General features: G+C 51.1%; 1 long non-coding RNA gene across 9 annotated transcripts in view; it reads right to left on the reverse strand.

Annotated features, from left to right (window-relative positions):
* Window positions 1-15,966, reverse strand: part of LOC115937967 (uncharacterized) — a 127,002-nt gene that overhangs the window by 53,114 nt on the left and 57,922 nt on the right. For 4 of the 9 annotated variants that reach the window (XR_014143536.1, XR_014143537.1, XR_014143530.1 and 1 more), the window contains one exon: window positions 5,009-5,121. The exons of 3 other annotated variants lie outside the window; for them this stretch is intronic. This is a non-coding gene — a long non-coding RNA (uncharacterized LOC115937967). Of the gene's footprint in view, window positions 1-1,902; window positions 4,002-5,008; window positions 5,122-15,966 lie in introns of those variants that run through there. 2 more of the 9 variants (XR_014143534.1, XR_014143532.1) reach the window with 2 other exon arrangements.

Here is a 15,966-nt window from a genome sequence, read left to right on the forward strand (position 1 = left end):
AATATGTAGAGATTAAATAGCATGCTACTGCACAACCAGCAGGTCAACGAAGAAATTAAAAAAAAAAGAAAAGGAAAAAATGCCTCAGGACAAAGGAAAACGGAGATACGACTTACCAAAACCTGTGGGATGCAGCAAGACTCTAGGCACGGACGCTACTGAGACCGCATGGAAGGTAGCCGTAACCGTAGGGCCCCGGGCCCTCAGCCCGCGGCGGACCCGCTTCTCTCACTACCCTGCCTTACCCAGGGCAGCGGTTTTCAAACCTGAGCCTCTTCCACGGATCACCTGGAGAATAAAGGCCCCGCCCGCCCTTTCGGAATTAGCAGGCCTGGGGTGGGGCCCCAACATTTGCATTTCTAACAAGCTCCCAGGTGATGTTGTTGCTGCCACCTGGGGTCATGCTTGGGGAACCACTGGCTCAGTCTTAGCCCTGGCTGCCCATGAGGCTCACCGGAGGCCCCAGCGCAGGCCAGTTAAACCAAATGCTCTGCGGGCAAGGCCTGGGAAGGCGGTTCCCCAGGTGATTCTCACGTGGCCCTGCTGTGCTAAGGGAACTCAGCTCCATTTTCTGTTGGCGTGTTAAAATGCACGCGGGGTTTGTTTTAATCAGGTATGGTGCGACTGGCAGACATGGACAGGATTGTCAGGAAGTAGAAAGGTTATACTCACAGACCTCCAGAAACAGGAGACAGGGCCACATAGGGATGGGCCAGTCAGGCAGAAAGGGGGAGGGCAGAGCAAGGCCCAGAAACTCTCCTGGGGTTTTCTTGGGAAGGAACAGGGATTTAGGGTAGGTTCCCTGAGTCGGTTTGGTATTGGATAGTTTGAAGAATTTCAGCAGGCTCTGGGCTCTAGGGCTGGTCCCTAGTTGTCTGGAACCTGGCCCTGGGGTGACATAAGCAGGGGGATTCCGGTTTGGTGTGTGAGAGTTTGATAAAGGAGGTTGTTGGGGATGTGGGCTCTTGGGGTGGTTGGTTAGTATATCACAGGAACACTTGCCTCTAGGAATTAGCTACCCCTGAGAGGGGCAGTCTTCCCAGGTTCCACACCCCAAATGCCAGAGCATCAAGAATACAAAAAATAAGAAAGTATGGTCAGTAGCTGGCTACCTCTGCTTCCCTTCAGAATCTCCCCCTCCTAGTTTATGACCCAAGCCCGTGTCCCCAGTACTTCCTTTTACTAAAGTTTATTGTAGATTACATAGCTTAACCTAAATTAGAGGTCAAGTCAGAAAGAGGAGATGGACTCTAACATGAATCACTTCAAGGATTTCGATTTCTTGGCCTGCACTTGATGAGACTAGCCTTGCACAAAATGTAAGAAATGGAAATTGTTCTGAGGACTTCGACACAACCCGCCGCAGCCTAACCCAGCCAGAAGGTCTGAGACTTGGGTCCTCTTGTGTCAACACGGCTCAGCTGTTGGTCCCAGGAGACCTTTGCCCAAGGAAGCTGAGACTGCTTGCTTCAGAAGTTCCTGCAGATCAATCTACCTGAGACAAAGGGCTGCTCACCCGGGCAAACAGCTGGCTAATCCAAGAGCAGTTTACCCATTAAGACCCCCTGCGAGGCCCCTGCTGTGTTCGACAGCCTTATACTACCATATCCCCGCCCCCTTGAAAGACACATCGTAACCACTGAATCCAGAACCCCCAAGCCCCACAAAATCTGACCTGCTCCGCTTGCGCCCTGGCTTCCAAAGAGCTTGGTTTTGCTTTAGTTGCAGGCAGTCAGATAATGTATCAGGAAGCTCAACAGTGATTTCAAGAGCCAAGGGCTCTATTGTAGGCAAGTTTGGGAAATCCTATATACCAGTTCCACCTTCATGACGATTGCAATCATGTGAGAATGATAATGTTTCTGAAAATTCTGGATTAAAAAATAAAACTTTAGGATATTAAGCAAACGAGCAGCTTGTGCATAGGAAGCCTTGGTTTTTCTGCAAACTTACTAACTCCTCTAAGAACATTCCCCCCCCGCCCCCAAACATCGGCCTGTAAAACATTGATTTGGGCATGAATGGTTTAAGAGAAATTAAGAAGTACTAAGTATATAAAGTATAACCCTGAAGCTAATGGTGAGTGAGAGGCACCCAGGCTTCCCCCTCCTGCAAGTGTCCTCACCCGCCCATCAGGCCTCCGTGCTGAACCGGCTGCCCGGGCGAGGGGAGTTTCCACGTCATGAATGGTTTCTACATGATCGATGAAGAAGGCTTATTGGAATCCACCGGTCTCTGTGGAGGCCGTCCATTGCACCCGCCTGCCTTGGATTCCCGAAGCCACTGAACACAGTGCACACGGCCCGGCTTGGGCCTCGGTGCCCGCTCGCCCGAGAACAGTTCCCGCTCCTGGTGGGGCCACGAGAAGATCCCAGGAAATCCCCGGCTGGCCCCTTCACAGCCCTCTCAGAGCGGGGAGGAGACATCAGTCGGGGAGCCTAACTTCCTTGCTATTTCCTCTCTGGAAAAGCCCTGCTTTTGTCCCAGACTGGGGAGAAGAAACTAAGAAACGATCAGAGAATTCCAGGATCCAGTGCATTGTCTGTGAAACTGGTGGTCAAGCAAAGAGGGCGACTGGCCTCACAAAATTAAGGTTATTCAGATTACCAGTGGACATTGTGCCAGTGTGCTCCTGGATATGTCCTCATTAAAAATTAATCACCATTAATATTAATTATAGCGATTAAGAAGAAACATCTAAAGACAGACTTGAATCCTTATAGCTCTAAGCTGGGTGAAGCAAGATAACGCAGAGCTGCCAAAGGGAAGAAGCTTCATCATCTTACTTGAAAAAGAAAGGAAGGGGGCGCCTAGGTGGCTCAGTCGTTAAGCGTCTGCCTTCGGCTCAGGTCATGATCCCAGGGTCCTGGGATGGAGCCCCCCATCGGGCTCCCTGCTCAGCGGGAAGCCTGCTTCTCCTTCTCCCACTCCCCCTGCTTGTGTTCCCTCTCTCGCTGTGTCTCTCTCTGTGAAATAAATAAATAAAATCTTTTAAAAAAGAAAGGGAAAGATAAGCCAGACCTTACCTAACAAGGCTTGGGCTAGGGTCTGAGCTCCTGGGACACTGCTCCCCCCACAACCCCCATGTGATCTCCCCTGTATCACAGCTCACTTCTCGGATCACATAGCTGTCTCTCTGCAGAGGGAAGTCAGAGGTTTTCATCCCACAATGTCCATCCCACTCCAAGTCTACTGAGCTGAATTTGGATTATGACAAAGTTTTTTTTTTTTTTTCCTTGCCTACACCCCCGTGAACCACACTGTTCTTTCTTCGTTTTCCAACTTTATGATGGGGAGGGTGGGACAAAGGGTTCGGTGGAAAATCATTCTGAGGGGGAGCTGGGGATTTCTCACAAGGAATGAGTGCCCAAGGGCCCTGCATTGCTGGATAGTGGGGCTTTGAGAAGCCTGGGGGACAGCCCAGCAGAGAACTGACCCAGGCCGACTTTAGCCTAAGATGCAGGAAGCATGTCCTCCCACCCCCACCCTGTAAAGCAGCGCAAAGGCAAGGAAAAGTGGTGAAGGGCAGAAAACCCATGTGGTCCACTAACAACACGGCTAGTTGCTTGCTTTTGTGTATGTTTTCCTTGTACCAAAAGCCTGGCCCCCAATCAAATATAATCCAAAGGACAAACATACTAAATCGGCTCTTGGAGTGCCCACAGCTTTCTACAATGTTGTGGGGGAAAAAAGACTTCAGGTCTGGAATTTAAAAACAAAACCTGCTGATTATAAAAACTGTATTACAGGAGAGAAGAGAATGTGGTCAGCCGGGGCTGGGGGCCCTGAAACATCAAAATTGCAGGCTTTCTTTTCTACCCAAGCTTCCTGCCCCCGCCCCCCCAAGGCTTTCCTTGTGTCAGCAGGGGAGGGCGACTACAGGGGAGAGAGACCTCAGCCGGTCCCCGAGGGAGTGGACGGTGGCTTTATTGCAGGCCAGCCACTCCAAAACCGCTCTCTGAAAATGGCACTGAGAAGATACACCGAAGGAAGTACTTGTTCTGAAAGATCAAAGGGAAGATGATGGAAACTCTGTGTTCAAGGGAATAAAGCGTTAAGGATCTAGTTGTCACCTGAGTTTTTACTGAATGCAGGACCTGCGGTTCTCGTGATTACCCAGGGGCGGATTTTCTGGTCAGCAGCACAGAACTGTTTTGAATTCCATCCACTCACCCCAGTGCTCTGAGCCCTGGAGTAGGCCACAGGCTTACATTGCCCCGGAGCCCCCTGCTGCCCCAGGTTAGATGAGTCTCTGGGAAGGCCCCTACCCTCAGCCCGCAGTCCCGGGGCTGCAGGATGACCACAGGGCGTGGGATCATCTGGGGCCCATGTGTTTCCCGGAGCGGCTGAGGAGCTGAGGCTTACGAATGGGTGGGTGACCTGGCAGAGATGCGTGGTCACGGTGGAATGGAGGAATCCGGTTGCCATGGGGATAGGAGGTTTTCTGCTCAAGCTCTGTGAGAGCAAATTTTCCATTGTGTATATGTAAACATACTGCAGCATCTTGAGTTTTTAAACTCGTTTTCTTTTTCAAATTGCATCCAGGGTGGGCTCACACATCCCAAGAATTACGGAAGGTACTTTTCCAGGGGACAGCTCCTTGGAGGGTGTTTGGGGTTCAGCTTTTGTTTAGGCCTGACAGTGGAAAGGAGAGCACGGGGCTCCTTTTCAGGAAGCAGCAAGATCTGCCTGGCTTCCTGGGGGTTCCTGGGGGCATCTCCAAGGTTGCATGGCCGAGAGTGGGAGGAGCTCTAGAGATAGGCCAAGGACAGCACTTTTCCTCTGCTGTGATCTTCAATGAGGAAGTTTCACATTGTTTTCCACCTTCCCTGCTGTTCAGTAAATGACTCCACAGTCCTCGCTCTCTCCTTTAGCATCATGCAGGAACATGCATGCAGGTCAACATGCAGGAACATGCAGGTCAACATGCAGGAACAATGTTTTGAGCCAGTCTTAGCCACTTTGGACCCCTAAAACCAAGTGCCATAGATGGGGCGGCTTACACAACCTTACTTTCTCACCGTCCTGGAGGCTGGGAGTCCAGGATCAAGGTGCTGGCAGATCGGGCGGTGTCTGCTCAGCACCTGCTCCCTGGTTTACAGATGACAGTCTTCTTGGATCCTCACATGGAAGAAAGAAGAAGCAAGTTCTCTTGTCGTATCTGATGAGAGCACTTACCCCATTCAGAAAGGCTCCCTTCTCATGACCTAATTTTCTCAGGTCTTACCTCATAATACCATCACAGTAGGGGTAAGCATTTCAACATACCAATTTGGGGGGACACATTCCATCCATAATAACCCCTGTGAACTTTTTTTCTGGTGGGTGGTAAAATACACATAAAATGCATCATTTTCGCTATCTTAAATGTACAATTTCGTGGTATTAAGTACATTCACAAGGTTGTGCAACCATCACCCTTTCCACAGCTTTTTCATCATGCCAAACAAAAACCGCCCACCCATTAAGCAATGGCTCCCCATTACCCCCTCTCCCCCAGTCCCAGGCAACCACTCTTCCACTTCCTGTCTCTAGCAATTTGCCAGTTCGAGGTGCTTTAGATAAGTGGACCCATGCAATAGTTGTCATTTCATGACTGGCTTATCTCATTTACTAGAATGTCCTCAAGGGTCATGCATGCTGTAGCCTGTATCAACTCTTCGTTCCTTTTCAAGGCTGGATAATATTGCTTTTATGTACATACCCTGTTTTATTTATCCGTTCATCTGCCAACCGACACTTGGCTTGTTTCCCACCTTTGACTACTGTGAATAATGCTGCTGTGAACACGGGTGTACAGATATCTGCTTGGGTCCCTAGTTTCAGTTTTGTGGGTATATACTCAGAAGTAGGACTTGCGGGAGCATACGACAATCCTGTGTCTAACTTTCTGGAGGGGTGTCATGCTATTTTCCACAGTGAGCCTTTGTGGACTTAGGATCAGTGGCTTTCCTGGGGCAGCTGAGGACTGTTCTCCAAGGGAGTTTGGCCATGAGCATCACGGTCTTTGCTAATTCTCTTACACTCACTCATCTATGTTTCTCCAAGGCTTTCTGCAGGTCTTCCTTAGTTCAGTTCTCTTCTATTGTCTGTTTAGACTTTAATGTGTCTGGGGGCAGCAGACTGATGATCTATTCACTGACAGACTAGCAACAGGTGGGGTGGGGCGAAGCCTCATCTTCCTGGTCTTCCAAACCCTCCTGAGCCACCCTGTCAATCCCACAATACTTGGCTTCCAATATTCACCCATGGGGACCTGGGCATCTGGGCCAGCAGGCAGGCCTCTTTGGCCTTTACACTCCATGATTTCCCGCCACTTTCACAACATCCTTTCCTTCATCCTGACACCCTCCCTGGCTCCCCACGGCCACCGCCACCTCCACCCCCTCCCTCACAGAGCTCCTTCTCCTGAGGACTTCCCCGGCACTGCAAGTCTATAGCCCGCTCTAGAGTTTTCCACCGTTATTTCCAATGATTTGTCCTCTCAGGAGCAGTACACATCCCACCCTGACCCTGACCAGGATCTGGTACAAGGCTAAGCTCATAGCAGAACTTGGTAAATAAGGGCCTATTGATTTATGACCCTGGTCAGAGACTTGGACAAAGACGCTGCCTCGGGTCCCTGAAATAAAGGAAGCCTACGGGTAACAGAAGAGGCCATTTCTCGACGTGGAGGCTGGAAGATCCCTCTGCCTCATTTTGCTTTTTTTATCTTCTTAACACTGTTATTGTGAAATATAACATGCTCAGAGAAGCACATGAAATGTAAGCAAACAGTTTAATCAATAATTATAAAGGAAACATTCTTGTCACCACCACCTAAGGGGGAGAACGCTGAAAGGCACCCCAAGAGCCCCCTTGTATTCTGGAACCCAGGCCAGTTCTGACTCCTCTCCTTCCCCCCGGGGCAACCCTATCCTGACTTTTATAAGTGTTTTTCTTGACTTTTTTTCATACGTTTTCCGCTTTTATACACATCCCTAAAAAACATGGTTTAGTTTTTCTTGTCTTTGAACTTTGCATGAGTGGAATAATGCTGTACACATTCTTTTAGGATTTGCTTCACTTGACTTTGTGTGTGTGAGTTGCATCCATGTCCTCGCACCAAGCCAGGGTTGGTTCATCTTTACAGACTATAGCATTCCATCGTACAGCTCAGCTTGGTTTATTTAGGGCACGTGCGCTATAAATGGTGAGGGACGGTGTGTTGTTTCCAGTTTGGGGCTATTAGGATGAAGATACCTATGCTCATTCTTCTACATCTCCAAAAGCAGAGCATGTGCATAGGGAGCAGGACTGCTAGGTCGCAGCGTCTGTAGATCTTCACCTCTACCAGCGGACGAATGACCTATTTTCCTAAGTGGTCGTGTCATTCTCACTTTCACCCCAAATGAAAAAGTGTCTCTGCATCCCAGCTCTCCAACATTCAACAAATGCTCTGCAAATTCATAGGCAAGGAGGGCCTGCCTGTCCTCTTCTACTAGACCTAAAACCGTTCAACAGACATCCTGGAACGTAGCAACCTCCAAACCGGGGGGCCCTTGGAGATGCTTCCACAGGAGCCCCTACCCCAGTTTTGGGGTGTTAGGAGTAGGAGAGACACAGCACAAGAATAAGAATCTCAGGGGCAGGGGGACCCAGGGGCTTGTTGCTGTCCCCCTGGAGCTGTGAACCACAGAGCCCTAGCCAGCTACAGACGCAGCCAGCCGGTCATAAAACATACATCAAAGGCTCAGGATGCCACTGCCTGTGGGTTTAAACAGAGCCCAGGTGTCACCTGCAAGCTCCCTCTTTGCTCCCCGCTGAGCTGTGCACCTGCCCTGACCAGGGCTGCCACCAGCGGGCTCCATGTGACCAGGGGAGCCAGGGCGGAAGGTCAGGATCTCGCTTGGCCTTACCAGCTGGGAGTGCTCACCTGAGCTCTGTGACTGGGGCTTACCCCGGGAATGAAGCAGAGATGCTGCACTAATCTTTTTAAAAAGCACCTCATTGTTACCGGTTTCATTTCTTTCTTTTTTTTTTTTTTTAAGATTTTATTTATTTATTTGACCGAGAGACACAGCGAGAGAGAGAACACAAGCAGGAGGAGTGGGAGAGGGAGAAGCAGGCTTCCCGCCGAGCAGGGAGCCCGATGCGGGGTTCGATCCCAGGACCCTGGGAACATGACCTGAGCCGAAGGCAGATGCTTAACGACTGGGCCACCCAGGCGCCCCCTGGTATGGTTCCTAAAAAGCACAGGACAAAACCCAAGCCGAGACAGAGCATCTCGTCTCCACAGCTACAAGGCCTTGAACCAAATGTTACAACAAACCTTTGGTAATGGAAACGATCAATATGGTTCTGCTTAACTGTCCCTGGAGCCAGCCTACAAAGTAAGTTGGCCTCCGTCTCCCACCTGCTTCATCTCCATGGCCAACATACAGCCCAGGAGGCGTCTGGGCCTTTTGTCCAGACCCAGGCTCTTGTGAGAGGTTTTAACAGGGCTTTGGAAAGCTGGATCCAAAGCTTTCCAGCTTCTTCCCCGTGTTATAGAGAGGTGGGGTCAGGCAGCCTGCTGTTGATTCTCCCAGTGGCCAGTCCCTCACTCCCCACTCATTCTAATCTTCTGGTGCCCCTTGTCGCCCAGGAGCCTCGTGTGACCCCCCATGTGCAGAGCACCCACCCCTGCATGCCCTCCACACACCCCCTCACTAGCATCAGTCTCTCCGGCTCCCACCCTTAGAACTGGACAGCCCAGCCCTCAGTAATCTGATGACCAGCCCTATGGAGGGGATTGAACTGTTTATATGTTACTGTTCTCAGGCAACATGACTGCATTTCACCTGGGCCCTTCTGAAAGCAAAACCGTCCTCCAGAAACGTGGCCCCCACGAGGGGCTGCATGCCCTGAGCCGGGTTCATGGGGCTCTGCTTGGGGCATCCTGACTGCGGGGATCCTTGGATCATACCGTGTAGGGGGCTACCTAGTCCCCCCACGCCTGAGACCGTCCCATTTCCAAGGCGTTGGGGACAAGGATACAAGAGAGAGGGCTCCTCTCTGTGGGGGCGCAGAATAAGCTCACTCTGTCCAGCCCAGCCGCAGCACCAGCTGGTGAGCTTGCCAGATCTTTCTCTATCCCCCATACCACCTCCTCCTCTCACCTAAAATGGGAGGAGAGAGGGGGAGGAAATGCTGTCTTTTCCTCCTGCGCTGCATTTATCCTAACTGCAGACCGGCTGCAGAGCTGGGGAGAAGATAAACAGACAAGTCTGGTTCCAATCTTTCAACATCTCCCAGCATCCCCCAGCCCGCTCCGTTTCCCTCCTACCTTGTCGGAGGGGGAACTCGGCCTGGCCTCCACCGCCCCACCCTGCATCTGAGACCGTCTCCTTGGCTGGAGAGGTTCTCCTGCTCCTCGTGGGAGCCTCAGACCCCAGCTGAAGCTGTTTCATCTGCTGGGCCTGGGAGTTTTGACAGGTGCTTAGTGTTTTCTAACCAATTCTCACCTTGGCCTTGGCCACTTAGTTAACTGCTAGTTCTACTCTGTCCCCCCCTTTCTCCAGAGGAATGGCACATTTGGTGTTGCCTCACACCCCACCCCACCCCCCCTTGGAGAGTCTGAGGAGAAATACAGAAATGGCAACAGTCTGGATAGCCACCAAGTAGAATGTCAAGTCTGGACCAAAGCCAATGGGGTATAGGACAGGAGGGGAAAACCTCTGAGGCTGGGACATTGTCTCCTTTCATCTTCATTATAGCCCATGGACGATAAAAAAAGCAGTCAGTAGTCTCCCTTTTGAAAACTGGAAGAATCTGCATCGAACTCAGGCGTGTGGCTGTGTATTACCCACGGGCTTGAGTGAGGAGCCAGAGCTGTGAGGGGGCAGGACCATGGGGGGGAAGGGGGACTGTGAGGGGGAGGGGCGTCCTGGGCCTGCACGGGCTCAAAGGCAGCTGTTCCAGGCCCCGTGGCCAGCCTCAGCCCCAGTGGTCCCTGCAGGGTCTGCAATGTCCAGCCATCCCCAGTGGGGTTGCCCAGTCCCCGGAGGACCGGGCTTCTGGGGCTGCCTGTGGGCCTGGCTGGGCAGAACCTCATGCCTCTGTTTTCCTCGGTTCACTCTGCAGTCCTCCCTGAAATTCTGAGCCCTCGCATCGCCATTCAACACACCCGCTTCTGCTTAAATCAGCCAGAGTTGGTTTCTGCTGCTTACAGGTGAGAGCTCGGGCTGATTCCCCAGGGCTCTGGAGCTCTGAGTCCAGAGACTTCCATCCTACTCCTTTCCAAATGCTTTCTGCCTGCCCCAGGCCAGAGTAGACCCCTTCTGCTAGACCAACCGAGCACAGCACATGGCAAAGGGGAAGGAGAAAAGCCTTCAAATCGAGCACCAGTCCTGTCATCCAACACTGAGAGCCAGGCTTCCTCTACCCACGGGCTTTTCCCCAACAATCAGCCGAGCAGACTGAGGAGTAATGTGTCCTACGGACTGCTGAGGGCACCCGAAACAACGAGAAGCATGCCATCCTGAGGAGCCCCCTTATAGCCTCCTGTGTGGCCTTTGACGGATTGATTCAAGCTCAGCTGCTTAAGTCACAAGGTACTTCTAAATGGGATTTTTATTACTAAAAGCCAGGTGCCCAGAGCCTAGAGTTACAATCCGGTATTATGGTCTACGCTGCCATGTTAGTAATCACCATGATCCCATTATAATAACAATTAGAAAACCAGGCGAGTATTTCATGGGCTTGCTCTCTTGCATTGGTGGTTTTCTCTCTGCCTATCCTTTAAAGACCTGCCTGGCAATGCTCCCTATTTAAACTGAGGCAGGGGTGGGCCAGAGCATCCCTCTGTGCCTTGAAATGACTTGTTTGCTTTTACTCAGTGGAGTCGGAATGTATGATTCCTTAGCCCTTGGGAGAAGTTTCAAATAACAAGAAACAAAAGGTTTCTTAAATCCATCCAGAGATGTGGAGGGGGTCATGGGCCGTACTTGAATTAAGACCTGGGTGACTTCTTTTGAGTATCTCTGGCCTCAGAATAAAAGTGTGATGCTCCCACATGCAGGGACCTTGAGCAGACAGAAGCCAGGCTCTGACTGTTAGTCCCCGAAGGCTGCAGAATCCATCCAGCACGGGAGGCTGGGCCATCCGTGAACATGTGCACTCTGCGGGAGTCCAGCCCCCTGGGGTCCCCAGGATCCCACCTTCCTGGCAACATCCCGATGTGTCATCATTCCAGGGGTCTGATTAGCTGTAGAACGTGCGGTTTCCTTGTTCCCAGGATTCATCTGAGTTAACTCTGCTGCTAATTGGGTTTGTATCTGGCAGTGGTGACATCGAAAAAAGGTTTTGTAGTCAATTATGTTCTCCTGGAACACACGGGCAGGGGTTGTCCTGTCAGCGCTCAGGTGGTCTCTACCTTAATGAGCTGCCCCAGACAAAGGCACCAAAGGACATTATTGTCCCTGAGTACCTGTCTTTAGTGGCTTCTGTTGAACAAGAGAGCGGGCTTTACTGCACTTTCCAATTGCCTGTTTTCTGTGGAACACATCTGAATGTGATCAGGTGCGTTCGAGCCACTTTAAAAAAATCATCCCCGAGGAAATAAAATGCGCACACGCTCTTCCTGCAGCCGAATGATGGAGGGTTTGGTTTAACTGCACCAAAGCCAGGAAACGGCCACTTACGGTCCCCACTACCCCCAGAACACAGCCACGTGGCACACACCTGGAGGAAGAGAAATGGAATTCTTCCTGCAGGTTCTTTTTCTGGTTGAGAACAAATCATTCTTCCAATGCTCTAACATCCTGAGTGTGGGTGGAAGCGATGCTTACTTATGTCTTGTGGGAAAGATGGTGTGTTTATAGAAGACTCATCTGGCCGGCCAGGGTGATCGCAGGAAGGGCCAGTGGTCACTCAGAGAACACAGCAAGGCCTTGCCTTTTTTTTTTCCTTTTGCTTTGAGTCTTAGTGGGTCTATTTCTGCCACTTTTTTTTTTTTTAATACCGGGGGTTTCCAGTCCTCTGCATGGAAGACCTGTTCACAGGGAAATGGGAAAACTCTACTTAATGGCTCAGAAACAGGCCACCAGGGCCTGGGAGTGGCCTGGGAGGAAGTGGGCTCTCTCTGGGCCAGGGCCCTCTGGGCAGTAGGGGTCCCTGGGGGAGGGACCTTTTGAGGAGATGGCTTCAGTCGCAGGCTGTGGGGAGAGTGGGCAAGGCGGTGGTCAGTCGGTGGTGAAGGGCGGATCCAGGCAGGGCGAGCAGCACCCCGTGTGTGCAACGCTAGACCGGCCCCCCTGGCCTGAGGTCGGCCTCCAAGAGCCCGTGATGGGACCGTAAATGCCATACAGTGTGGCCAAACCACTCCTGCTGTGGGAACTGGAACTGCACATTTCCTGCCTTTCATCTTGCCTGTCAGGGAGGAATCTGTCAGATGAAGCAAACCGCAACCCCATCTCCGGGGCAAGGGGCAAGGCTGTGGCTCCGGGGCCACAGGGAAGGCTGGCGGTGCGCTGCGCTGAGCAGCCTGCCCGCGACAATAGAGAAGAGCCTGGGTGGCACGTCGGACCAGGCACCATCTGCCCGCACCAGGCCAAGTCGGACCAGGCACCATCTGCCCGCACCAGGCCAAGTCGGACCAGGCACCGTCTGCCCGCACCAGGCCAAGTCGGACCAGGCACCGTCTGCCGGCCGGGGACGGAGCTGTTGCTCAGACAAGGTGCACGGCCTGTGTGGGGACATATGCTGCAGTTGTCAGAGCCAGATTGCCAATTCTGGGTTCTTTCTGGGTGATGCTGGGAAAGCTGCACTTCGGAATTTTGCCATTAGCTGGGGAGCATTGGGCCCTCCCTTGATCTCCTGCCAGAGTGGATTTCTGGAGAAGAGCCTGGCTTTGGAAAGGCAGAGAGCACAAAGCACAAATTCAGAGAGCACAAAGGCACACACCATGAACACACCACACGTAATTTGGGGGTGAGGAAACAGAGTTTTAAAACTCAAACATGGGAATTTATGCCTGCAAACAAGTTGTCCTCGCCTCCTCTCCCTGGGGGTGGCCTGGAGAGCAAAAGGGCGTGCACGCGCCCTGCTCTCCTCCAGGTGGAGGAGTTACTTGAAGTGGGAGAAAATGCAGGACACGATAAACACGGGACAGTCACGGGTCCTTGTAGAGTCAGCACTGCCTGGCTTGCTCAGTTTTCTCCTCAACCCCAGTCTGCTTGGTCCCTCCAGCTCCCCACCTTCACCCCACATCTTCAGCCCCCACACCGCTCCCCTCCCCGCCAGGCATACAGCTTTTTCCTTCAGACTCTCCTCCTTGAAGGCATGGGTTATTTTCCCTGATACCAAGTCCCATACAGTGATTCAGGCCATACCAGGAAGCTCCCTGGTGTGTCCCTTAGAATTAACCCAACTGGATTCCCTTGTTCTCATTTTCTTAGCTTAGTTCCTCTGAATCTTTCTTTGCCCTTCCTAAGCCATCTGGGAGGTGGCAGATGATCTCTCTTCATCTCAGGGATGAATTTCCATCTGCTAGGTGTCAGGGCTCATGCATACAGTGCGAGAGAAGGCTCTGGTTTAGGGCAAAAGGGACACATAAGCCCTGTGCAACTGAACGGTGGGGGGGTGGGGGGGTGTTTACCTCAGAGCCAGGACCCTGCAAACACGCTCTTAGGGTGACAGTTCTAATAAATGCACAAGAGCCTCCTAACCAACACGCTACTTAGCTGCCAGAGTAGAAACAGATACAGAAGTATAATCCTCCAAATTTGCCAGCTTCTCTGGGAAACACATGCCAAGATCGGTCTCTGGGAAATTTTATGTTTGAGGGGCAGAGCTCGAGGGGCTGTCTGGGAAGGGTCAGATCCTTCACTTAATCCAGAATTCACTGAATTAGACCTACAACTGGCCTGGCTGGAACCAGACTATTGCAATCAGATCTCAAATTAGGGACCCCTTGTGGTGCATTTCTTCCCACTCAAGATGTACCCTGAGCCCTCGGGGCAGGAGAAGAGAGGAAAAGGCCAGGTAATGGCACAGCTATTGTTTGTCCAGGACAAGGAGGCCCCTCCCTGTCCTCCTCAGACGCTTCGAGAGTGACAGCCTCATGCTCAGAAAGGCTCTCCTGTGTCTACACGGGCAAGGAGGGGGATGGAGCTGAGGGCGCGGGGACTGCAGTACAAGCATCTTGTGGAAGCGGGAGGTCCCTGGACCCTGCCTCATGCCCTCTGAGCTCAGGTTCCCCAGCATCAGCCAGAGCTGCCTCTATCTTTCTGGAAATGAAAAACAGGCAACATAAAGTTGAATTCTACAAACAATTTTAAATGCTTCTGAAAACAACTTTACAGAAAAATAGAAAAAAGCAGTCTGTACAAAATTGGCACATTTTATGAGCCCATTAAGAAACAAAACTGGTTTTATTCCTCTGACATTTTGCACGCATTAGGAAGGGGGCATAAAGGCATGGCCTCACGCTCAGTTAGGAGGCCAGGTATCTGGAACTGTATGGAATTTCCACGTGCCTTCTGAAGAGCACTGTCTCCGATTCTGAGGGAGGACTTCACATGCGGGCTCCTTCACCTCATAGTGATGTTTCTCAGAGCGGGGCTTCTCAGACCTGTCTGCTGGAGATACTCTAATGGCAGGGAAGGATGAATGCATCCCCGAGGGGCTGAGGAACTGTTCAAAGGCACCGTGAATAGCACCCATCATATCTGAGGTCTTGTATCTTAGACACCCACGTAAATTTTGCATTTGTATTTATTTTCACAGAAAAATCTGGCTTTAAATTCTTCATTGGTTGGACCCAGTCTGCAGTCCGGGGAGTGGGCCACATGAAGACAGGAACTGGAAGCCTGGACGAGGGTCAAGGGCAGGAGCTCGCTCACAGGCTAGGATTGGACCTGAGCAAGGCTGCATTGCCCACAGTAGGCAGGCTAGGGAGAAGCAGGAGGTCCACTGATGGGATGCTCAAGGGTGGTCTTCATTAAAGGTAGAGACTCAGGCACTGGGAGTTGGGAGGTGCCATGGCCAGGTCAGGTAGAGTCATGGGGACAGTTCTTGGAGGATGTCTTTGTACCTCAGAGAGCTCCTGCCCAGTGCAGTCTTTGCTGAGGTAGGAGGAAACTTCCTTAATGGTGCCACCCACATTCAGCTGGTCCAGGTTTTTCAGGATCTCTCCTAACAGAATCAGTCCTATTCCCTATTCCTTCTCCAATAGTCCTTAGAATTCCTGTCCAACCACAGAGGACATAGACAGGAGATGGGAGCAGTAGGCTTTGGTCTGCCTCACCTGGCGGCCCAGCGGGGTCGTGTCTCATCACCCTCCCAGGACCAATGTCATCCTATTTTTTCCTCAGCATCACAAGTTGGCTTCTGGCTGGAATTCTGACAGCTAAACAAACACACTTCTTGGTTTACAAGTTGTTATTCTATCACTGTAAGTATTAGTCAACATTTGGGTTTTAGTCATAACATAGCTAATGCATAATTTTGTTTGCTTCACAGCAAATTAAATAAAGAATTGGCAGCACATTAAATAAATGGTTAAATTGATTAATTTTTTTTCCTTCCAAGTCTTCAAGTAAAACTGGAGTTCCAGACAGATGCACATATCTATCCACGAGCTCCAGATACACCTGAGGTCTGCCAGTGTGTCCAGAATTGTGACAAATTAGGTGGTACCACTAACACAATAGGTTGGCACACAGAACACAGAGATGCTGGAAATTTAAATAGTACCTATCATGGCCATAGAACAGGCTAATGTCCTTAAAATAGTGCTTGAATAAAATTCAGTCTTGGCTAGCCAATCTTTAAAAGTCTAGCTAGGTAACAGTGAAGCTGACCAATGTTTTAAGTTGTCGTAAGGCCTCTATAACAAAAAGATAAGGTAGAACTCCCTAAATATTCAAGCGCATCCAGACTCTCTGTCACTGAACTACAGAATACTAAACAATTCTTTCAGTTGTGCAGTAACACACAAGGCCC

Source organism: Leptonychotes weddellii, chromosome 3, assembly GCF_054177405.1.
Source record: "Leptonychotes weddellii isolate Sample4059 chromosome 3, ASM5417740v2, whole genome shotgun sequence".
Classification (NCBI taxonomy): Eukaryota; Metazoa; Chordata; class Mammalia; order Carnivora; family Phocidae; genus Leptonychotes; species Leptonychotes weddellii.